The sequence below is a fragment of the Mus musculus genome, chromosome 9, assembly GCF_000001635.26.
Source record: "Mus musculus strain C57BL/6J chromosome 9, GRCm38.p6 C57BL/6J".
Classification (NCBI taxonomy): domain Eukaryota; kingdom Metazoa; phylum Chordata; class Mammalia; order Rodentia; family Muridae; genus Mus; species Mus musculus.
Genome location: NC_000075.6, coordinates 111,952,026 through 111,977,143, shown reverse-complemented (window position 1 = coordinate 111,977,143; position 25,118 = coordinate 111,952,026). Strand labels below are relative to the sequence as shown.

At 40.6% G+C, this 25,118-nt stretch overlaps 1 long non-coding RNA gene across 1 annotated transcript in view; it reads left to right on the top strand.

Annotated features, from left to right (window-relative positions):
- Gm39430 overlaps positions 1 to 1,677 on the top strand; it is a 2,535-nt gene extending 858 nt beyond the window's left edge. Inside the window, exons 2-3 of the long non-coding RNA XR_871283.1 lie at positions 1,115 to 1,335; positions 1,476 to 1,677. This is a non-coding gene — a long non-coding RNA (predicted gene, 39430). The remainder of the gene's footprint in view (positions 1 to 1,114; positions 1,336 to 1,475) is intronic.
- Positions 1,678 to 25,118: the final 23,441 nt, after the last annotated feature.

Sequence of the window (25,118 nt, the reverse complement as noted above, 5' to 3'; positions counted from 1 at the left end):
TGAATATTTTGTTTGGTTGGTTTTATCAATGTGGAGAATTTATGGTTGTGTTTATTTTCCCCCATTAATCAGATTTTTTGTAGCATTTTCATAATAATTAAAAACGAGAGAAATAGCTTCTCTTGTGTTATAAAGGCTAATAAAAGTTTCCTTACGAATATGCTCTACACTAATGATCTTTATTTTTTATTTATTTTAGTGTATGTTGTCAGGAGTGAGAGTGTGCATGTATGTATGTATGTATGTATGTATGTATGTATGTATGTATGCATGCCATGGTACATATGCCATAGTGAACAGAAATCTTGGAGCCAGTACTCTGCCTGTTCATGGGGGACCTGGGAACTGAACTCAGGTCATCAGGCACGGTTGCCCCTATAAAGGATATTGAGCTGTAATTTTCTTACCATGTCCTTAATTTTGTTCTTTAGGCCACAGTAGACTCTGGTGGATTTAGTGACTATTGTTTCCTTTCATATTTTATGGAAGAAATTTTTTAGATCTGTTTTTATGTATGTGTTTATTTATTAGATGTTTTTTAGCTGCTACTCTATCAAAACATGATTTTTAAACGTGGCTTTGTAAAAAGCTTTATTTATTTATATTCTTAATGTATGTGTGTAACTGAGTATATATATGAGTGTACCACATGTGTGTGTACAGTGCCCAAAGAGGGCAGAAAAAGCATTAAATCCCCTGGAAATAGTGCAGGAAGCACAGCTTACTGTATACCTTGAAGAATCAAGGTTGTCAATCATGTGGGCCTATTTCCTTCAATAGCTCTAAATTAATGATGTTTGATCACCTGGAATGCTGGAGTGACATGCTTAGTGATCCTCTTAGGAGCCAGCCTCCACCTGAACCCTTCCCCCTAATACCCTGAAAACTGTTTAGGCCCTAATCCTGGGTTTTGTCTGTCAGTGAATAAAACCCATCCCTATGAAGGAGGCCCTGTGTATTTTGCATCCTCCCCAGTAGAATCTGTCCTTATGCTTCTCACAGATTCTTGCGCTAGGCCTAGCCCTGAGCTCTGTTTATCTGCCAATAAAACTCATTCATTGCCTTACTGTTATATTTTATGAATTTATTTATTCACTTTGTTTCCCGATTGCAGCCCCCTCCCTCCTCTCCTCCCAGTCCTAGCCTCACACCCCCTCCCCCTATTCCACCATTCCCTTCTGAGAAGAGGAGTTCCTCCTATGGTTGCCAACACACACAGCTCTCCCTGGCCCATCAAGCCGCAGCAGGATTAAGTGTATCCTTTCCCATTGAGGCCAGACAAGGAAGCCACCTTCTGTGTGTTCTGGGAGCCAAACCCAGGTCTCTGCAATTATAGTAAGTTCTCTTACCTGCTGAGCTGTCTCTCTACCCCTCAACAATGTAACATTTTCTTCTCATTTTATATTAATTTGTTGGATATTTCTTACATACATGTTGATCAGATTCACTCTCTCTCCCAAATCTGTCTCTCCCAGATACATCTGCCTTTCCAAAGCACCCAAAATCCCAGCATGGCGAGGTAGGATGTGCACGAAGTCCCTTAGCTAAGGAGCTACTGGGAACTGAAGACTTCTGGGAAGGGGAGAGTCAGTTTTCTTTAAGAGTGCAGCACCTGGTGGGTCGGCAACTCTCCACAGCTCAATTTTTAGTAGCTACAGGACTACTTGTATTGTTTTATTTTGAGTAAGAACTTTTAGCTCATATTTTTCAAGGAATTGGCATGAGTGATTTGAGTATTTGTAACACAGAGTGCTCGTCATCTTTTCTGTCTTTTAAAATGTCTTTGGAACTAGTTAGTAGCTTTCTCTTTCCTTCCATCCCTTGTGTTGGTAATTTATTCCTTACAAAGCTGCACTTAGTCTGGCTAGAGATTTATCTTTTTTTTCAAAATTTTGTTGAATACATTGATTGTACATATTGATAGGTTTCATAATGCTGGCTTCATTGACATATCATGTACTTACATTAACTTTCTATACTCTAATCCCCTCCTCTTTTGTTGGTCCTCTTCCTTCCCCAGATGCTCAGCCCAGGGAGTGGCACTATTTGAAGGTGTGTCTCTGTGGGTGTGGGCTATAAGACCCTCATCCTAGCTGCCTGGAAGCCAGTCTTCTCCTAGAGGCTTTCAGATGAAGATGTAGAACTCTCAGCAGCTCCTGCACCATGACTGCCTGGATGCCAACATATTCCCAACTTATTGATAATGCACTAAACCTCTCAACCTGTAAGCCAGCCCCAATTAAATATTGTCCTTAAATGTGTTGTCTTGGTTATAATGCCTATTCACAGCAGTATAACCCTAAGACACCAGTCATGCCACTTCTACTTTCATGGTGTGTGAGTGTGTGTGAGTGTGAGTGTGAGTATGTGTGTGTGTGTGAGAGTGTGTGTGTGTGTGTGTGTGAGTGTGTGTGTGAGAGAGTGTGAGTGTGAGTGTGTGTGTGAGTGTGTGTGTGTGAGTGTGTGTGTGTGTGTGTGTGTGTGTGTGTGTGTGTGTATTGGGGGGTTAATTATATAAAATCTAGAATCTACAAATGAAAAAAAAAACATGATATTAGTCTTTTTATATCTGGGTTATTTCAGCCAGTTAGTTCATAAGGGATCAACTTGTAATAGATAAAATCATAGTTGTCAACTGACACAACTGGAAAGAAAGGTTATCAATTACAGAATCACCTCTATCAGATTGGCCTGTGGGCAAGTCTGGAGCTTTTTTTTTTTGATTGCTGACTGATCTAGGAGGGCCTAGCCCACTGTGGGTGGCACCATTCATAGGTTAATGAGCCTGCACTGTGTAAAAAAGGAGTGATCAAGGCAGGGAGAGCAAGCTAGAAAGCTGAGTTCCTTGATTAACTTCTTCCAGTTTCTACCTTCGTTCTCCTTGATAACAAACCATAACCTGTAAGATACAATAAACCTTTTCTTCTCAAGATGGGTTAGATCAGTTTTTAATCACAGACACAGAAACTAAATTAGGACACTGAGTTCATATAGTTCACATTATTCAAGTGTTCTACCAGCTGAGACATAGCCTCAATTCCATTCTTTATGGATGAAAGAATATATATATATACATATACATATATCATATATACATATACACACATATATACATTTCTCCATTCATCGGCTGATGGACTGCTAGGCATTTAGGATGCTTCCATAGGCTGTTTATTGTGTATGTGCTGCCATGAACGTGGCTAAACGCAAAGCTCTGTGGAATACTAATTTAGATCTCTTCAGACATAGATCCAGAAGTGATGTATCTAGGGCATATGGTAGCTTTATTTGCTATGTTTTATAAACCTCCACAACTCATTCCTTTCTATAAACAATAAGCATCAAAATTCAGTCTTTCCCCCCAGTGACGGCATCATCTCATATATTTAAGGGTCATTTAAAATACTTCTCTCCAGCAGATCTATTAAAATGTCTTGTCTGCTTTCCCCCTAGTATTTCTCTTGTTAAGTTTAATTGCTTATAAGTTTAATTGTTTAAAAACCCTTCTCTTTCATATATTTCTATAGAAATTTTCTCATTCTTCTTCTATATTTGCCAGTGTTTCAGTCTATAAATGCTGTGCAATGTGATTTGAAATCACAGGTGTTTCCTTTTAATGCTTCTGAATGTTTGAGCCAAAGAGAAAATTTCATTCTTGCTTTATAAGGAAAAGCAACAACTGCTCTTCTATTACCTGAATATCTTCTTTTTAAATGCGTGGATGTTAAAAACATTTGGAACATTTGGTGGATGATAAAATGTGATATATATATATATTCCCAAATAGCTCTCTAGTACCACCCATCAAGAAGCCTATCCAGCCCCTTCTAATTGCATCTCTGTACTGTGTGCTGAGAATTCATGGTTATACATGTATTTTAGAATCTTGCCTTTTGTTTATTCCTCAGCCAGTAAGACAGTGCTTGTTCCTCAGGCTCTTGTTCTCAGACTTTTCCTGCACTCTTATATTTTTAATTAATTAATTAAATGTATGTGAAGGGTCCACACATGCCTTTGGAGGCCAGAAGAGGGCCTCAGATGTCCTGTAGCTGGAGTTACAGGTGGAGGAAGGCTGCCTAACATGGATGCTAAGAACCAACTGAAGTCCTATGCAGAAACCAAGAGCTCTCAACCAGTGAGCCTGATCATCAGCCCTTTTGGTTCACATTCTTATCTTTAAAGCTAGCATTATTCTCAAGCTATTTCAGTAAATGAAAAGAATGTATAGGAAGACGGGGTACCTCATCTTGCTCTGTAACCACCTTAACCCATGAACACATTACCTTTCTATTTGTTCAAGTAAAAAAATTACAATGCATAATTAATCTCTTTTCTGATACAAGAATCAAGCATTCTGTCTTTTATGTCTAGATGTGCTCTTCTCTTTGATCCAGGGCCATTAAGATAACTCAGGCCTCACGAGATTAGTGCAAAATGGTCACTTTTTATTCCTTACAGTTGAATCTTTCCTCTCTTAACTGATTCTCAAACACCTACCAATACTCAAACCACAGCCATATCCCCTGAGCTTTTTAATCTCTTTTACACACTCTGATGATAAACTGCCCTGTGGAGAGTTTAACGCAGAGATGAGAGCATGCAGAGAATTTTTCCTGGATATGCACACTGGTATATGTATCAAGATGTAGAGCAATAAGATAAAGATAAAAAAGATAAAGCAAGAAGCTGTCCCTGGGCAAATATTCTTAGAGGATGTCTGCAACCTTGCTCTTCACTTTACAGGTGTCCTTTTTCTCCTGACAGACCACATCTCCTTGGGTGAACATCTGGTCCCCGGACTTCCTGATGTCAGTGGTGAGGAGTTGTCACTCAGGATCTGGCAATGGGATCTGGTGGGTGTGGAGCCATGTAGGACTGCAATCGCAATCGGAAGTGGAGGTGTCTGATGCTCTAAAGGGCACTTTTTAGTTTATTAGTGACTTTCCTGTAAAAGCTGCTTGATAATTCACTTCAAATAAAACAGTCATTCTGTGCAATTTGTGACACAGAAGAATAGAACATGATGATCTTTTTGTCACAAACATCTGAACAAATAAGTCAGGGCTTAATCAGGATGACTTAAAAAATGTTAAGTCTCAAACTGAAGGATTAAAAAGAATACTTCTGAAAATACAAAATTAGAAGATAATCTGGCAACATCTATTCCTCTTCATCTATATTTCCTTCCTTCTTCTTATAGTAAGGAACCTTTGTAAAAGTTAAATATCAGTCTTTGTGAGCCATATTCCTAATTCACACAGGGCCCTCAGTAATTAGCAGGAAGAAAGGAAAAGGTGCCTCCCCCCATCCTCCAAAATAAAACGAACTGGGCATGCTCTTCTCCTTTTGCCTAAATTTATAGTCATGGAACTCAAAGGTTTGGGGGGTTAGGTTAATTTTTAATATATGTACATGTGTTTGTTATACATGTATGAATACCTATGTGCATGTGTGTGGAGGCTAGAAGTGGAGATGGGATATCCTGTTCTATCATTCTCTGTTATTAGTTTGAGACTTAAGCTGGAGTTAGGCAGGTAACCAGCAAACAGTCCTCTGGTTTCTGCCCACCCCTAACCACTGAGGTTGCAGGCAAGCACAGACGCACATAGATTTTTTTTAATGTAGATACTGCAGAATTGAACTCTATACTTGGACAGCAAGTGTTCTTACCCACTGAGCTATCTCTCCAAGCTGCTACAATAAGACACGGTGACAAGGAAAGTATAGAAGGTGATTTCTAATATGATATGGATTTAGAAGCCAGAGCTAGGTTTGAATTCCATCTTTAATCTTTAGTGAATGTGATATAATCCAGCTATTCGGCCTTTCTGGGATGTAAGGATGAGGATGCTGTAGTGAAGATGGAATCAGAAGACATGTGTCCCAAAGTCACAGATGGACATTTTTTTTAAAATTTTTAATTGCAGAGTATTTTTATTTTAAAGGAAAAGAATAAAAACAAAACAGACAAGTAATTGTTGGAAAGACTGAAAAAATGGTGTTGGAGAGACACAGACCCACATGGAGACACACGTTGGCAGACCAGTCACTCCAGAGAGGGTACTAGTCACTTGAGTTCTATATATACTTGTCCTTTCTCTGATGTAGGGTTGGTGAAAATCTTTTTCCATTGTGTAGGCTACTGTTTTTTTTTTTCCTATTTTTTTTCTTTTCCATTTTTTATTAGGTATTTAGCTCATTTACATTTCCAATGCTATACCAAAAGTCCCCCATAGCCACCCACCCGACTCCCCTACCCACCCACTCCCCCTTTTTGGCCCTGGCGTTCCCCTATACTGGGGCATATAAAGTTTGCGTGTCCAATGGGCCTCTCTTTCCAGTGATGGCCGACTAGGCCATCTTTTGTTACATATGCAGCTAGAGTCAAGAGCTCCGGGGTACTGGTTAGTTCATAATGTTGTTCCACCTATAGGGTTGCAGATCCCTTTAGCTCCTTGGGTACTTTCTCTAGCTCCTCCATTGGGAGCCCTGTGATCCATTCATTAGCTGACTGTGAGCATCCACTTCTGTGTTTGCAAGAAGAAACGGGAGAGAGCACATACTAGCAGCTTGACAACACATCTAAATGCTCTAGAAAAAAAAAGAAGCAAATTCACCCAAGAGGAGTAGACGGCAGGAAATAATCAAACTCAGGGGTGTAATCAACCGAGTGGAAACAAGAAGAACTATTCAAAGAATTAACCAAACGAGGAGTTGGTTCTTTGAGAAAATCAACAAGATAGATAAACCCTTAGCTAGACTCACTAGAGGGCACAGGGACAAAATCCTAATTAACAAAATCAGAAATGAAAAGGGAGACATAACAACAGATCCTGAAGAAATCCAAAACACCATCAGATCCTTCTACAAAAGGCTATACTCAACAAAACTGGAAAACCTGGACGAAATGGACAAATTTCTGGACAGATACCAGGTACTAAAGTTGAATCAGGATCAAGTTGACCTTCTAAACAGTCCCATATTCCCTAAAGAAATAGAAGCAGTTATTAATAGTCTCCCAGCCAAAAAAAGTCCAGGACCAGACAGGTTTAGTGCAGAGTTCTATCAGACCTTCAAAGAAGATCTAATTCCAGTTCTGCACAAACTATTTCACAAGATAGAAGTAGAAGGTACTCTACCCAACTCATTTTATGAAGCCACTATTACTCTGATACCTAAACCACAGAAAGATCCAACAAAGATAGAGAACTTCAGACCAATTTCTCTTATGAATATCGATGCAAAAATCCTTAATAAAATTCTCGCTAACCGAATCCAAGAACACATTAAAGCAACCATCCATCCTGACCAAGTAGGTTTTATTCCAGGGATGCAGGGATGGTTTAATATACGAAAATCCATCAATGTAATCCATTATATAAACAAACTCAAAGACAAAAACCACATGATCATCTCGTTAGATGCAGAAAAAGCATTTGACAAGATCCAACACCCATTCATGATAAAAGTTTTGGAAAGATCAGGAATTCAAGGCCCATACCTAAACATGATAAAAGCAATCTACAGCAAACCAGTAGCCAACATCAAAGTAAATGGAGAGAAGCTGGAAGCAATCCCACTAAAATCAGGTACTAGACAAGGCTGCCCACTTTCTCCCTACCTTTTCAACATAGTACTTGAAGTATTAGCCAGAGCAATTCGACAACAAAAGGAGATCAAGGGGATACAAATTGGAAAAGAGGAAGTCAAAATATCACTTTTTGCAGATGATATGATAGTATATATAAGTGACCCTAAAAATTCCACCAGAGAACTTCTAAACCTGATAAACAGCTTCGGTGAAGTAGCTGGATATAAAATTAACTCAAACTAGTCAATGGCCTTTCTCTACACAAAGAATAAACAGGCTGAGACAGATGGACATTTTTAATGAGCAGTTTGTTCATTATCTTCCAGGCACCCGGCCTGCTTCCTCTCCTCCTCTTCTCTGACCCCTTTTGAAAAGTACAGGCCTGTCTAAGTCCATAGCTGCTTGAATCTACAGAAGGTGATGGGTATACTGTCTTCCCTAACTGATGTTTAAGGACCATTTGAAACCATTTCTCACCAACTACTTTGCATAAAGATAAAAGCTCTGATCGTGTACTTAAATCATGCATCTTTTAATCACAGTTAAAAAATGTTATTGTGTGGGATGACATGTGTACAGTTGCAGATCAGAGGGCAGCTTGAGGAAGTCAGTTCTATCCTTCTACCATGTGGGTCCTGGGGATGGAACTGAAGTCATCAGCCTTGGTAGCAGACCTACCCACTGAGCTGTCTTGCTGACTCCACAACTTCTGGATCTTATGTTTAGTCTCAGGACTCCCCAGGGCCCAAGCTCAGGTTGGATGAACTTCCACTGACACAGGAGAACTGTGTGCACTGTGTTGCTTTCCTTCCAGGCTCACACATGACTGCTGGATTGTTCATCAATTGATTACCCTCTCTCTTTGTCTGCAGCTCCTACACCTGTCCCTGCTCTGCTGTGCTGTGCACTTGGAAGTGGGAGGGCAGAGCCAATTGCTACAAACATGTGTGATATTTATGCATGATGCAATAGGAAACACTTTATGTTCAGCTTTTTATTTCCTAAAAAAAAAATTCCAGGACATTTGTAATACAGATATTTCTCGTGACAAATAACAAAACAGAGACTTCTGAGTATTCATCAACTTTTCATTGCTAGAACAACTTTTTTGGAACACAGGTACAAGGAAAGATAAGATTTCATTTAGCTTACAGTGTTGGAGGAACGGTGATTGATCTTCACTGATTTAGATTCACCGAGGAAACACACCTTCGGATGTACACACGAGGGTTTTTCCATAAAGGCTGAACTGGGCAGGCAAGACCTAACCTGGATGTTTGAATGCATACAGCACCATCTCACAGACTAGAGTACCAAACTGAATAAGGAGAAAGTGAGCTGAGACCAGCTGTCACCTCTGAACTATAGATTCAACATGACCTCAGCCCTCACACCCCTACTCCCCTGTCTTCTCCTCATTGGTGGGCTGTATCCCTACTCAATTATTAACCAGAATGCTCTCTTCATCCCTTGAATTTCCTCTTCTTGGGTGTCTGGTAACAGCAGTGAGAAAAGTAATAACAACAGAGTAATAACAAAAGTAATAGCATCTGAGATGTTCAGATAGTATGGGGCTGGCTCTGTCAAGAACCCCCTTTCTGTGTCACCACACTGAAGTTACGAACAGGAATATAATAAACCATAACACAAGACCAAAGTCCAGACAGAAATTCATGGACTATGCTCTCTTACTGCAATTTGCTTTCAAGAGAACTGAATCCGGGTCTTATGAGGGTTATTCTCAGTCTTGTGTGGGCAGTGCTACCACTCATGACAGAAGGAGTCCCCACTAAACCCAGTCCCGTGTAGGTCCCCTTCCTTATCCCAGTGTCACCACACTAGAGACAAAGATTCTGATACATGAGCCCAAGTTGGCAAACACAATCCAAATAGGAGTAGCTTTTGAAAATTTAACCTCACATGGACTACAAAAAACACCAGGCTCTTAAAGACACTGTATGGAATCATGTCACTTTCCTGCCTGCTCTCTCTTTTAGGGTCTCACTATGAATCTCTTGGAGCAACAAACTCCAAGGGGCTGTATCTTCAAATCAAGCATAATGCTTCATTTTCTCTCATAGGCATTGATACTAAAATACCATATCCTGAAGACAGCCAGAAAGAAGTCATTAGCCTCCCTGGAAATGACCCATTGGATTTCTGTAAATAAACTTTGTGATAAATTGTTAGCTTTGTCTTTTATCTTCTTGAGATTTCTTGTTGGTGAAAGGATTAAAAACCTAATATGTGTCAGTCTGGCTATGCTCTGAAACGCTGCATTGTCTATTTTTCTGCTGCTTCAATAAGACGCGGTGACAAGGAAAGTTTAGAAGGTGATATTTGTCGGTGGGCTTGGTTCTCCTGACATGGAGTCTTAAGGAAGAAGGGATAGTCACCGAGGGGGATAGATTTGGAGGCACTCCATTTTAATCATTAGTCATGTATTCATTTTTTGCAATGTGCACCCTCTTACCTATAATGCATCTGATTTTAATCATATGCACTCCCAATTATGCATAGGCGTAAGATGATAGTTACAATCTTTAACCCAAATGATCTTGGGTAGGATATAATCTGCATTATCACAAATGAACCCAAACCATTTCAGGCTGGATCAGTCCTTCTAATCTTCATATCAGACTAATTGGGAGTCAATTTGGATGGAAACTTGATTTGTTGTCTAAATCTGATTGTTACTAGGGTTGGAGAAATATGAACTAACGGTCCAGAGGCTGGTGTATGTGTAGCAAAATGCAGATGGAGACTAAGGAGATGCTGAGCTCACTAGGGGCAATATTTGTAGAGGGATGTGTACACATAATATGTGCACATGAAGAAACTAGGTGCCTAAGCCTATTAGAATGGGGTTGTGCCTAACCACAAACTAAATAGGATTCTAGACTAGATCTTGCCTGCCTCAAGCCTAGCCAAAATCTCCAAGCCCTGCAAGTGCTTTCTGCTTGACCAACATGAGAAAGAGGTGGTTGCTGGCTTTTGTCCTCTAGAGTTACTTTCACCATAAAATAATGGGGATATCATAGGGCTTAAGTCAAGGAAGCTGGCTTCAGTGAGAATAGAGAAATGACGTATGTACTGATGATGAAGAAGATGAGCTGCCTTCCACGTCAAAGACGAATTTAAGGATGCTTGCTTTGATGTACCTGGTGATCTTTGAAGATTCATTTTAAAATGACAGGCTTGTATTCTTTGCTTCTTCTTTTCCTCCTCTGCTTTCTCCCTGCTATTGGGATGACTCTGACTAATGCATCATCAAGATTTAGAAAATAGTTTTGAAAGTTTTGATTGTGAAAGCCTTATAAAGTTCTGTGAGGACCGTTTGGTCTTCATTCTTGTGACTTGTCACTTTTGCCCTTGTCAGGACCCCAACTGCTTCTGTCCACTCCAGCTTGTTGTGCCTTTAATCGGAATGTGTTCCTTACTGCTGGGACCTTGGGTTTCTTTGTGAATTATAGTTGCAGATGCTTGCTGGTGTGATTAGCAAGATGGGGTTGTGGTCTTAGGACTATCTTTGGTCCTGATTCATGGCTGTATCTCAAGTTTCAACATTGAGAGACAAGTATCAGATCACTTTAAGAGCACTAAATCAGAGATAGAGCACACAGAGAGACATAAAAAGAGACAGAGAGACAGAGAGAGAGGCAGAAAGATACAGACACAGACACAGAGACACACATACACAGAGAGAGAATGAATGAATGATGTCATGGCCTAAGCACCATGCCCTCAATGGTGTCCCCATTTCCACTTACATTTGGACTAGAGACTTTATCTTAACACAGTGACATGCTTGCCTCCAGGGACTGCAAGAAAATGGATCTAAGAAGTGAGAATGTTACTTTCCTATCTCTCATATCCTAGGTGCACAATTAAGCATTCTAGAATTGGTTGCTGCCTTTTATTTTATAACTTTATTGTTTTATTTTATTTAAAAAATAGTCTCATGGAGCCTGTCTTAGGTACTTTTCTATTCCTGTGAAGAGACACCAATGGCCAAGGCAACTCTTATAAAAGAAAGCATCTAGTAGAGGCTCGCTTACAACTTTAGAGGATTAGTCCATGACCATCATGTCAGGAAGAAGACAGGCATGACACTGGATCAGTAGCTGAGAGCTTACATCCTGATTTTCAAGCAGGCAGAGAGACAGACTAGGCCTAGTATGCACTTTTGAGCCTCTAAGTTTACCCTCAGTGATACACCTACTCTAGTAAGCCACACCTCCTAATCCTTCCCAAAGAGTTCCACTAACTGGGAAACAAGCATTCAAACATATGGAGAACATTCTTATTCAAACCACCACAAACTAAAACTCTATGGAGCTAAAGTGACCTTGAACATCTACTTTTCCTGCCTCCATATCATGAGGTCTGGGCATCTTCCATTGTGCCAGGTTGGGGGTATGTTGGGGAGGGAACCCAGGACTGTACAAGCACATTCTCAACCAAGTTACATTCCCTGTCCTGTCACTGTTTTAAAATACCTATTAGAAAGCATGGTCACTTCACACAAGTATGTATAATTGATTATTTCAGTAAGTGAATGCATTAAAAATAACAATGAAGTTGAATGTCCCCGCAGCCAAGTATTGTTACTTTTTAAAAATGCCACTGGAGAAATGAATTTGCTGACAAATTTGCTTGTTTTATTTTATTTACTGACTTGATAGAAAATAGCAAGGACCTCCTGAAGTCTCAACAAACTCTGAAATGAGTGACAACATCACATGTAGGTTCAAGTGTGAGGACCCAAATTCAGATCCCAGAAGCCACATAAAGAAACTTAAAAGAGTGTGTGACAAAAGGGATACTCCTGTAGCCCCGGGACTGAGACAGGAGGATTGCTGAAGCTTGCTGGCTGCCACCCAGCTCCATGTTCAGTGAGAGACCCTGTTTTAAGGGCAGAGAGCAGAATGAAAGAGCATGATGCTTGGTGCTTTCCTCTGGCTTCTGCATTTGCCTGGATGTGTGTGTGTGCACACAAGCATGCACACACACACACACATACATACACACACATACATATACACACATATACATATATACAACACACACACTCATACACAAAAACATACACACACTAATAAAAACAGTAGTAGTAGTAGTAGTAGTAGTAGTAATAATAATAATAATAATAATAATAATAAATGTTAAACATGGAGAGCTGGAGAAATGGTTCAACATTAGAAACATGCTGCTCTTGAATGGGACTTAAATTCAGCTCCTGTCATCCACATCAGGCGGCTTACAGCCGACTGCAACTCAAGTTCCAGAGGATCCAATGCCCTCTTCTGGCTTCCATGGACACTCACATGTATGTGTACATACAAACATGTAGACATAAACTATACATAAAAAGAGAACAACAAAAATATTGGGCATCCAACTCACAAGTATCAGCTAAGGGTGTTTTTTACTTCATTCATTCATTATGTGAGTTATTCTATTTTTTTTTTTTTTTTTTTTTAGTTATTCTAAAAGGCTGAGAAGTCAACAGATGGACTTCATCTGTGGGAAAGACTTAATCATGAGGCTCTATAGGTTTTCTCCACCCCAGGTAACCACTAACAAAGGCTGGAAGCACATTCCCTCCTCTCCCTTTAACAGAGCAGACAAATGCTCCTCTTCCATAGGAGGCAGAGCCGGAATGTGCTGGCATTTGGCCTCCCTGTGACCTCAGATTTGCCACTGTTCTGCCGGGATGTATTCACCTTGTCACTGTGAAGAAATAAATCTGCCAGATGGAAGCGATGCCAATGAATCACACCATCCCCACAAAGCCTGCTGGGTGAAACAGGTCTCACTCTGGGTTTTATTATCTCTACTGAGAGGACCATAATTTCACTACCCATGATTCATCCTATTTTAGACAGTCATTAGTATACATATTTGAGAAGGAGACTGACAGCCAGGGAGTGCCACCTCATTCCTGGGGACAAGGAAAAGGTTTCACAACTCAATCTGTCTGCGTGTTGATATCTCTGCAGCTGTTCCATCTACTGCTTCCAGGATCCAAAGCTAAACTGTCCCTTTAAATCTGTTGACTATACACTTGTTATTCTCAAACTTTGGGGAGATGTTCTCAAACCCGAAACTTTGCTGTTGCCTTTGAACTTAGGAGGCACTGAAAATGAACGCAGGTTCCCTGTGACTTCACAGACATCAGCTCTTCATAGGAAGATTGTATTTCTAAATGCTAAGAGCATTTTATTGTTGTTGCCAAAGGTAATATGATAGTTTGCTTGCTTATAAAGATCTATTTTATTTTTAATTATGTGTGTGAGGAGGAAGGACGTGTCCTTGAGTGTAGGGCCTATGGAGGCCAAAGAAGGGGATGTATCTCTAGGAACTGAGGCTCAAGGTTGTGAGCTGCAAGGCATTGGATCTGGGAACTGGACGTTTTTATCTATAAAGCCAGTGCATGCTACTAACCACTGAAGCATCTCCCCAGCCCTATGTTTGTTTTAAGATGGATTGCACTATATTGCCCAGGCTGGCCTCGAACTCCTGGTCACAGGTCTCGTCCTCTGTCCAGACGCTCAGGCAGCTTTGTCTATAGGAAAATGACACCATGTCTTGAGGAACTTCCCGTTGTAGTAGTCTTTGAATCACTGTCATGCTGGCTCTATGCCAGAACTAACCCTCAGTTCTTAACTGAGGTAGGACATGTGGAACTTGTAACTGTGCCCTTCAGTGTTTGTGGATGGTTTTGCACTAAAAATAACTTTGAAAACCTATATGCTTCCCATACCTGTGTAGCTATTATTGTTGATATTTGATAAAGCACCTTATTCAGACTTTGAGTAGCTAAAAGAGGTACAATCTGAAGCCTTCAGTATATATATTGAGCTTATTTGTCAACTCTGTATGTATACATGTGTGTGTGTGTGTTTGTGCATGTATGTGTGCATGCATTGGCATGTACCACGGTGCAAGCATATGGGTTAGAGGAACACTTTTAGAAGCCACTTCTTACCTTCTACCTTATTTGGGGGAAGGATCCCTCTTGCTCCAGTTGCTGTGCAGTCATTCTTCATACTAGGAGACCCTGGGAGTTTCTAGCCAATTCTCCTGCCTTCACCTTCCATCTCACAGTAAGATAGCTGGGATGGCACAGGCCAGACTCAGGCCACCACATCTAGCTCTTATGTGGGTTCCTGGTACTAGGCTCGGGCTGTCACTTAGCCACTGAGCCACCCCCTTGACCCCCATACTGACATTTAAAAAGAAAACTAATTTCTGTATCTAAAAATAAATCCAATATTCCCCAAATACATGATTTGTTTTATAATCATATTAGTTTTAAAAGATACCAATACTTTTAATGGCCAAGTATTTTACATCACTCTTTCATTGCTTTAAATTCACATTCCTATTTCATGTAAGCTATAATGCTACGTGTATGCATTCTTTCAGGGCTGATCATTTGGTACTGGACAGCCATCAGGTTTCCTCTTCTCCGGAGAAGATCTCCTCTCTCACAAGCTTTCCCTCTGTTGCCTATAGCTTTGTGTTGGGTTGAAGGCTCATGGACTTTTTCCATCCACCATGGTATGTCCACTGGGTCACCTATAGCCCTTTGTGTTGGGTTGGGTTGAGCTCCTGCGCTTCCCCATCCACTGTACTGTGCCCATTGGGTTGCCTTTAGCCCTTTGTGTTGTGTTGCGGGCTTTCCCCATCCACTGTAGCATATCCATTGGTGTCCTTGTTTAGCTCATGTAGTCGTGTTGGTGAGACTTGATGGGCTTAGCTCCTGATAATACTGGGAAACACAATTTTTAAAACAATAATTTTATTAATTCTTTCATATAATGTGCTTTGAATATATTCATCATCCTCCCCCAACTCCTCCCATAACTACCCTCTCTACCACCCCTCTCCTTTCAATCCTACCTGACAGTTATTCTGCCTTGTTTCTCCTTTACCCATAGAGTCCAGTCTGGAGGCTTCCTGCTGTGAGCTCAACCTATTAAAGGACATACTATTAAAGAAGGCTGACTGTCCTACTCCCAAGAACTATTAAATGCTAATATTTAACAGCTAGTGGTCGGGCATGTGCCCATATTTCTCTCTCTATTCTAGAATTTCATCTGGCTAGAGCTTGCACAGACTTTGTGCATGCTCTATCAACTGCAAGGAAATTTCTATCTATTTCTATGTATGTCTTATTCCCAACACTCTCCCTCTCCCTGTCCTCCCTTGTCTGCCATGAGGTAAACATTTTCCCTATACTGTGATACCCTTCTGCCATAACATGTCTCCCTTGCCATAGCCCTTAAGGCAGTCTTTAACCAAGAACTATCTTTCTTCCTGGGGTTGTTTTTCTTGGGTGCTTTGTCACTGTGATAGAAATGTCTATAGTCAATGGCCACTAATCCAGCTCAGGTTGGAAGACAGACACTGCTAAAGAGGACATAGATCTCCATGTACACTCTGCTCTGTCACAGAAATTGAGTCTCCATTTCTGGTGAAACATTCTCTCTCTCTCTCTCTCTCTCTCTCTCTCTCTCTCTCTCTCTCTCTCTCTCTCTCTCTCTCTCCCCTCCCTCTCTCTCTCGTCATTTTGGTATTTCTCCTTTTTTCTGTGTGTCTCGCTTCTCTCTGTCTCTCTGTTACCTCTTCTTTTTATGTCGCATTTACCACTTTCCGCACCACCTCATGTTTCCTTTCTCTCATTTGTAAACTCTCTAAGGATCCCCATCACCCTCTACCTAAGTCTTCCAAAAGGCTAATTAGACCATGCTATGTCTTGAGAGTGATCAGAACTAAACAGAGAGCTGAGCTTGCTCTAGAAGGAGTGCCAACCCAGCTGACAGTGTTCCTGCCACCCACACAACCAACCATCCCATGGCTAGAAGTGAGGGGTGTCTAGAAAGAGGCATTGGAATTCAGAATTTACTGTGTACCTAACACCACATCACCCATTTCAGATACCTAGTCATGTTAGATGTAGATTACATAATCCCTACATGAGTCTGAAGGGAAACCAGAGGTTTCAAATGCAATCAAGGCTGGAGCTTAGACCCTTTCTGAGTCTAAAGCTTTGCAGTGTTATTTTCCATACCTGCTTCTCATTTCTGGGTACATGGTCATTCCTAACAATCTCTTTGTGCATTGGATGGCATATCTCAAGTTGATTTTTCCATGAAGAAAATATCTGTAGAAAACTGCCCAAGCCGTGTCTTGGCAGGTCTGAGTAGTGGCAGAGTCTAGTTATGAACCAAGTGGCCAGAAAGAAGCCATGGAATAACAGAACCCATTTGGTTCACACCTGAGGTCTGCCACCACTCAGATCTGCCAAGGCACGGCTTAGAGAGCTTTCTACAGATATTTTCTTCTACTTCTACTTAACTGACAGGTTATTTTTTTTCATTGGCCTTGCTTCCATGAGACACCAATACAGGTTGTAGATTCTGAGCCTGGTAGAAATGACATCATCAGAACTAGAAGCCTTATCCTAGCTGCTCTGAAAAGGTTTAGCCAACTCTCTTTTCTTCCACACATACAGGCATGTCTTACACTGTGATGTCTAAGAACCATTAGAGTTGGATTGAATTTTCACTTACTCATCCTGTCCTGGCAATGAGCATCTAGAAGCAATAGGAAAGTGTTGAAGTGATTGACAAGGTATTTCTTATCAGAAGCACAAATCATATTATCTCCCAAGGTATTCAAATCTCTTACACCTCAAACACAGACAATAAATTAAATGTCAGAAAGATTCTTCAGTATAAACGTTTGATTTGAAGATTAAAGACATGACCTGGCTTAACTCTTAGTGAGTCATACGGATGTAATTAGGTTGTGATTTACAGTGGACAAGAAGGCCTGTATAAAGCAGCTTGGTCTTCAACACTCTGTGTGTGTGTGTGTGTGTGTGTGTGTGTGTGTGTGTGTGTGTGTGTGTGCATGTCTTTGTGTGTGGTAACACACGTATGAGAGTTCATGTGCATACATGCATTACATGCATGTAGGTCAGAGATCAACCTCCAGTGTCATTTCTCATCCATCTTCCTTTTTGTCTCCCTTGAAAGAGGGTCTCTAATTGTCCTGACACTTCACTAAGTTAGGCCACACCCCTAAGCCTCCTTAAACAGCACCACCAACTGGAGACCAAGTATTCAAATGCCCAAGACTATGGAGGAGTCTCATTCAAACCACCACAGACAGTGACACCGTCTTTATGCCACATGGGAAACAGTGCCTGAGACTACACAGAAGTGTAGGTTCTGAAGTCTGTCTCTGCTAGTTAGTTTGTAGGTTGGGGGAAGAGTCATAACCTCAGTTTCCTTCCCTATATGATGGGAATGTTAATGGTGCCCAGCTAGCAGAATTATTATAAGTGTGATCATTAAATCCGATGCCTCTTACAAAATTCTTTAGCATCTTAACTGGTGTGCAATTTAATACAAACTCCACAGGCAATTATTCCTGCCTGTGTTACAATCATCATATTCCCCAGGTTGTCCCTGGTGAGAAGACCCTTGAGGCCTTTTTCAGAGTGGCCACACTCATATAGGTTTGCAAAATCAGAGTGGCCACAGTCAAATCAGCTTGCACAATAGAGACTGCTCTGTGTGGTAGCTCATCTCCTTGTGAATTGGACTGTATTTAGACTCATCTAAAAGAGACCTAATGGGAGAGAGGAGGCCCAGCAGCCCACGGGCAGGAGAAAGCCAGCATAGCATAAGCATTCAGCTCTCTGCTTCCTGGCTGTGGATGTGTGTGTCCAGTGGCCTCACCACTGAGACTCAGCCCACTGCTTCCCTGCCTCCTTCCCTGCTGTGGCAGACTGTACCTGCAGACTGAGCCAAGCAAGCCTTCCTTTCCTGGGGCTTCTCCTTGTCAGAGAAAAGTAACAATTTACTCTGAGACAGTCTTGTGTTCAATAATGCTCCAAAGCTTTATTGAACTAAGCATTTTCCAGTGTTGTGTGGCCAACAGCTCCTCCCACAATGCAGTCCACAATGTTTGACATGAAGATAACCCAGAAGTTGAAACAACTAAAAATCCCCTGTTTTGGTGTAGCACTTTATAGTGCAGAATTTGTTGACTTTGTTAATAACATTGGGCTTGCGAAGAAGATATTTTTTACAAAAAAAAATCATACTTATTGTTGAAAGTTAAGAAAATTAGGAGTTATAAGAAAAATAAATTACACTTAAGCTCATTTCGCCAAGAAAACTATTGATAACATGAAATGGGCCACTTTTTCTACTTTTTAGACAAATAATTTTTCAAAAACTTACCTAATTCTACACATACAATGTTGTATATATAGTTCTTTTTCTACCAAATTTTAACAGATGTTATAGAATCTTTGTAGATAACATTTATTAATGATTGTGATGTTTTCAATTAATCTGGAGTGCTGTGCACTTATTTATAAACTAGTCTTAAAATTTTTTAATCATGAAGAAGTCTGGTTGGAAAGATGGCTCAGCAGTTAAGAGCCTATTGCTCTTACTGAAGACCTGAGTTCTGTACCCAACACTCATACTGGGAAGCTCACAGCCACCAGGAATTTCAGGATCAGGTCATCTACCGCCCTCTACTGTCCAGTGTATGCAACTGCATGCCTAGGCACATAAAAAACGCACATATACACATAATTAAAAACTAAAATAAACCTTTAAAATTATAAATATATCTACCTTGTGGTTTGAATTATTTTATAAGACTCTTAGAATTTGAAATATATGATCAGATTTTTACTTCTTGATTTATTAATTTTTCATTCAATCATTATTCAGAGATATGTGTGCTGATATGCTACTTTGGCTAGAATCTGAGTATATTTCTGCCATAGCCTTGCTCTTTAGAATGCAGTGGATAATTTTTAAGACTCTGATACAGTGATATTTTAGGAGAGTTTTTCAGAAGCACTCTACTGGTTTCTGTTACAGGCCATGATAACTGAGCTCCCAAAGCAATTATAGAAATGTGCAGACAGGTCTATATAAAAATATATATATACACACCGTTAAAGATATATGCAGGCATGTGAGTTACTTTCTCACGTGTCTGTGTGCTCATGTGTCTGTGTGTATCTGTGTCTTTCCATCTGTATATATGGACATTTAGATAGAAATTTGTCTAAGAAAAGAAAAAAGTCATTATAACTGTCCTGTGGTGACAGGCATATTTGGGCACACCTTTAATGCCAGCACTCAGGAGGCAGAGGCAAGGTGGATCTCTTGACTTCTAGGCTGGCCAGGGCTACATAGTTAGACCCTATCTCAAAAAAACAAAGGCTGGCCTGTGGATGTCTCATAGTCTTCTTTTACCCCAATGCCTGTTTTGTGCAGTACTATGATTTGGGTGGTGTCCAACAATTGTCCGTGTGCTAAGGCTTAGTCCTCAAAGTGGCAACAATGTTGGGAGATGATGGAACCTGTCCGGGGCTTTCTAGTGGAACAAGTTGGGTCATTGGTGGTATGAGATAGTGGGACCCAGCCTTCTTGTTTTTCTTTGTTACTTCTTTCCCATATGATGGGCAGCTCTGCTCTGCCCTCCACTTATGCACATAAGATGTGTCACTTACTAAAGTGACACCTAATGACAATTTGCTATACAACTAGATCGCTGCTTATTCAACCTTCATCAGAAAAGCTTCCTTCTGCAGCAGATGGGAATGCAACAACTACAGACACAGTTAGACAATACACAGAGAGCGAGAGACTGTGAAGCCATGGAGGGGTGCCGCTTACTGGCTTGCTCTTCATGGCTTGCTCAGCCTACTTTCTTATAGAACCCAGGATTACCAGCCCAGGGATAGCACTACCTTATAGCCTGGGCCCTCCCCCATCAATCACTAATTAAGAAAATGCCATATAGGCTTGCCTACAGCCTCATCTCTTGGAGACCTTTTCTCAGCTGAGGATAATCTACTTGGATGAGTTTATCAAGTCAAGTTGACAGGAAGCTATCCAGGATACTCTAGATGTAAGTCTCTAACAGGAGACAGCATGGAGGCAGACCTGGATGGGGAAGGCCTGAGAAGAGTAGAGGGGAGGGAAACCATAATCAGAATATATTCCATAAAAAGAAAAATACCTCTGTTTTCTAACAAAAAAAAATGTGTTATCACATGTCTGCTGTGATGGAGACCAATGTACTCAGGCATGGAGCCTCCAAAGCTGGGAGCCAAAATGAAACTTTTTATCTTCATAAGTTTGTTATCTTAGGCGTTTGTCACAGTGACAGAAAGCTACCATAGATGGCATGGATGCTCATTCTATTTACTAACAATACATCCAAGTATCTGAGTCTCCCCAGCAGCGCCCAATATTCATGGTATCCTTACATCTTTTATGAAACAAACCCACCAAACCCCATTCTTCAGTTGTAAATATATTCTTCCGAGGTTTGTAAAATCCACCCAAAGAGAAGCAAGATTGCCTTCCAGACCCCAAATCAGCAGGAACATTTAAATGTAAAAGACCCACACTTTAAATTGAATTTCACCAGTGTCTTCACAAACCCAGTGCTCTTTGTCTTCCAAGTTCTCACAGATTGGTGTGAGTGGTATAGTCCCCTTGCTGTTGCCATAGCAACTCATTTTAGGCTTCCTTCTCTGGTCCTTTCCCCACTGGGCTGACAGAGCCACACTCCTGACACTTGACTCCATCATCTCCTCTCTCTTCCAGTAACACCAAGGAAAAGAGACAGTGTGAGAGAAACTGATCAAGCCATGCTCTCTCCTCTTTCCTGATGGAGAACTCCCATGGCAGCCAGCTCCAGGCTTCTATCCATCCCTTTGTCTCTTCATAGGCCCCTTAATCCATTCAGTCTGTTAGATTGGTATAGATTCCTGCCATACCTACCCAATGGCCACAGTTATCATGTACCACACATGTACTACGATTTCACAGTTCTTGCTTTCAAAATAAATATGCAATATCATTTGTAGAAGACCAAAATAAATTCACAATTAAACATCTTGACTTATGCTCTAAAGCATAAGGGCAGAAATACAACAAGAAAATGAAGAAAGCTCATAACCTCATAAGGTAAAGGAGTTGGATTGCTGAGAGCTAGACAGGCTAAGAATGATCACTGACACCTAAAACAGCCAAGTGAAAAATAAAACAGTCAAGTAAAGAAGGGAAGGATGAGGAGGGAGTTGCCGGAGCATCTGCGGGAGACATCTTGGTTCCCGGGAAGACTAGTCTGTGCAGGTGAGAGTGTGGACTACAGAAGCTAACAGCTTCTGGGACAGGCAGGAGCCATAGAGCTTCTGAGGCAGACCCCATTTCGGGGTCCAAACATCTGGGCACCTTCCCTGCCAGAGGAGAGATGTCGGCCCCACCCGGGAGGAAGTTGCCAGAGCATCTGTGGGAGACATCTTGGTTCCCGGACTACAGCAGGACTAGTCTGCACAGGTGAGAGTATGAACTACAGAAGCTAACAACTTCTGGGACAGGTCCTGTTTTGGGCCTTCATCTTCTGCCAGGAGGCAAGTCTGTACTCCAGGTATCTGTGCATCTTCCCTGAAAGAGGAGAACCTGCCTACAGAGAGTGCTCTGATCACTGAAACTCAGGAAAGAGCTAGTCTCCCAGGTCTGCTCGTAGAAAATAACAGAATCATGAGAGGAACAACCTCTAACCAGAGACAACTATAACAACTGACTCCAGAGATTGCCAGATGGTGAAAGACTGATGTAAGAATCTTACTAACAGAAACCAAGACCACTCACCATCATCAGAACCCAGCACTCCAACCTCAGCCAGTCCTAGATACCCCAACACACCCAAAAACCTAGACCTGGATTTAAAAGCATATCTCATGATGATGGTAGAAGACATCAAGAAGGACTTTAATAACTCACTTAGAGAAATACAGGAGAACACTGATAAAGAGTTGCAAGTCCTTAAAGAAAAACAGGAAAACACAACCAAACACATGATGGAAATGAACAAAACCATGCTAGACCTAAAAAGGGAAGTAGACACAATAAAGAAAACTCAAAGTGAGGCAACGCTGGAGATAGAAACCCTAGGAAAGAAATATGGAACCATAGATGCGAGCATCAGCAACAGAATACAAGAGATGGAAGAGAGAATCTCAGGTGCAGAAGATTCCATAGAGAACAATGGCACAACAATCAAAGAAAATGCAAAATGCAAAAAGATCCTAACACAATGGGAAGACCAAACTTACATATAATAGGAGTAGATGAGAATGAAGATTTTCAACTTAAAGGGCCAGCAAATATCTTCAACAAAATTATAGAAGAAAACTTCCCAAACCTAAAGAAAAAGATACCCATGAACATACAAGAAGCCTACAGAACTCCAAATAGACTGGACCAGAAAAGAAATTCCTCCTGACACATAATAATCAGAACAACAAATGCACTAAATAAAGATAGAATATTAAAAGCAGTAAGGGGAAAAGGTCAAGTAACATATAAGGGCAGGCCTATCAGAATTACATCAGACTTTTCACCAGAGACTATGAAAGCCAGAAGATCCTGGACAGGTGTTATACAGACACTAAGAGAACACAAATGCCAGCGCAGGCTACTATACCCAGCCAAACTTTCAATTAACATCGATGGAGAAACCAAAGTGTTCCACGACAAAACCAAATTCACACATTATCTTTCCACGAATCCAGCCCTTCAAAGGATAATAACAGGAAAAAAAAAAAAAAACAATACAAGGACAGAAAACACATCTTAGAAAAAGGAAGAAAGTAATCCTTCAACAAACCTAAAAGAAGACAGCCACAAGAGCAGAATGCCAACTTTAACAACAAAAATAATAGGAAGCAACAATTACTTTTCCTTAATATTTCTTAATATCAATGGACTTGTATTAGTCAGGGTTGGTGTCTGTTCACAGCAGTAAAACCCTAACTAAGACAGGAATCAACTCCCCAATAAAAAGACATAGACTAACAGACTGGCTACACAAACAGGACCCAAAATTTTGCTGCTTGCAGGAAACCCATCTCAGGGAAAAAGACAGACACTATCTCAGAATGAAAGGCTGGAAAAAAATTTTCCAAGCAAATGGTCTCAAGAAACAGGCTGGAGTAGCCATTCTAATATCTAATAAAATCGACTTACAACCCAAAGTCATCAAAAAAGATAAGGAGGGGCACTTCATACTCATCAAAGGTAAAATCTACAAAGAGGAACTCTCAATCTGAATAACTATGCTCCAAATACAAGGGCAGCCGCATTCATTAAAGACACTTTAGTAAAGCTCAAAGCACACATTGCACCTCACACAATAATAATGGTAGACTTCAACACACCACTATCATCAATGGACAGATCATGGAAACAGAAACTAAACAGGAATACAGTGAAACTAACAGAAGTTATGAAACAAATGGATATAACAGATATCTACAGAACATTTTATCCTAAAAGAAAAGGATATACCTTCTTCTCAGCACTTCATGGTACCTTCTCCAAAATTGACCATATAATTGGTCACAAAACAGGCCTCAACAGATACAAAATTATTGAAATTGTTCCATGTATCCTATCAGACCACCATGGCCTAAGGCTGACCTTCAATAACAACATAAATAATGGAAAGCCAACATTCACGTGGAAACTGAACAACACTCTACTCAAAGATACCTTGGTCAAGGAAGGAATAAAGAAAAAAATTAAGGACTATTTAGAGTTTAATGAAAATGAAGCCACAACATACCCAAACTTATGGGACACAATGAAAGCATTTCTAAGAGGAAAACTCATAGCTCTGAGTGCCTCCAAAAAGAAACTTGAGAGAGCACACACTAGCAGCTTGACAAGACACCTAAAAGCTCTAGAACAAAAGGAAGCAAATTCAACCAAAAGTAGTAGACAGCAGGAAATAATCAAACTCAGGGGCGAAATCAACCAGTGGAAACAAGAAGAAATATTCAAGAATCAACCAAATGAGGAGCTGGTTCTTTGAGAAAATCAACAAGATAGATAAATCCTTAGCCAGACTCACTAGAGGGCACAGGGACAGCATCCTAATTAACAAAATCAGAAATGAAAAGGGGGACAAAACAACAGACCCTGAAGAAATCCAAAACACCATCAGATCCTTCTACAAAAGGCTATACTCAACAAAACTGGAGAACCTGGATGAAATGGACAAATTTCTAGACAGATACGAGGTACCAAAGTTAAATCAGGATCAGGTTAATGATCTAAACAGTCCTATACCCCCTAAAGAAATATAAACAGTCATTAATAGTCTCCCAACCAAAAAAAGCACAGGACCAGATGGGTTTATTGCAGAGTTCTATCAGACCTTCAAAGAATATCTAATTCCAGTTCTTCACAAACTATTCCAAAAAATAGAAGAAAGTAATCTACCCAACTCATCCTATGAAGCCACAATTACTCTGATACCTAAACCACAGAAAGACCCAACAAAGATAGAGAACTTCAGACCAATTTCCCTTATGAATATCGATGCAAAAATACTCAATAAAATTCTGGCTAACCAAATCTAAGAACACATCAAAACAATCATCTATCCTGACCAAGTAGGT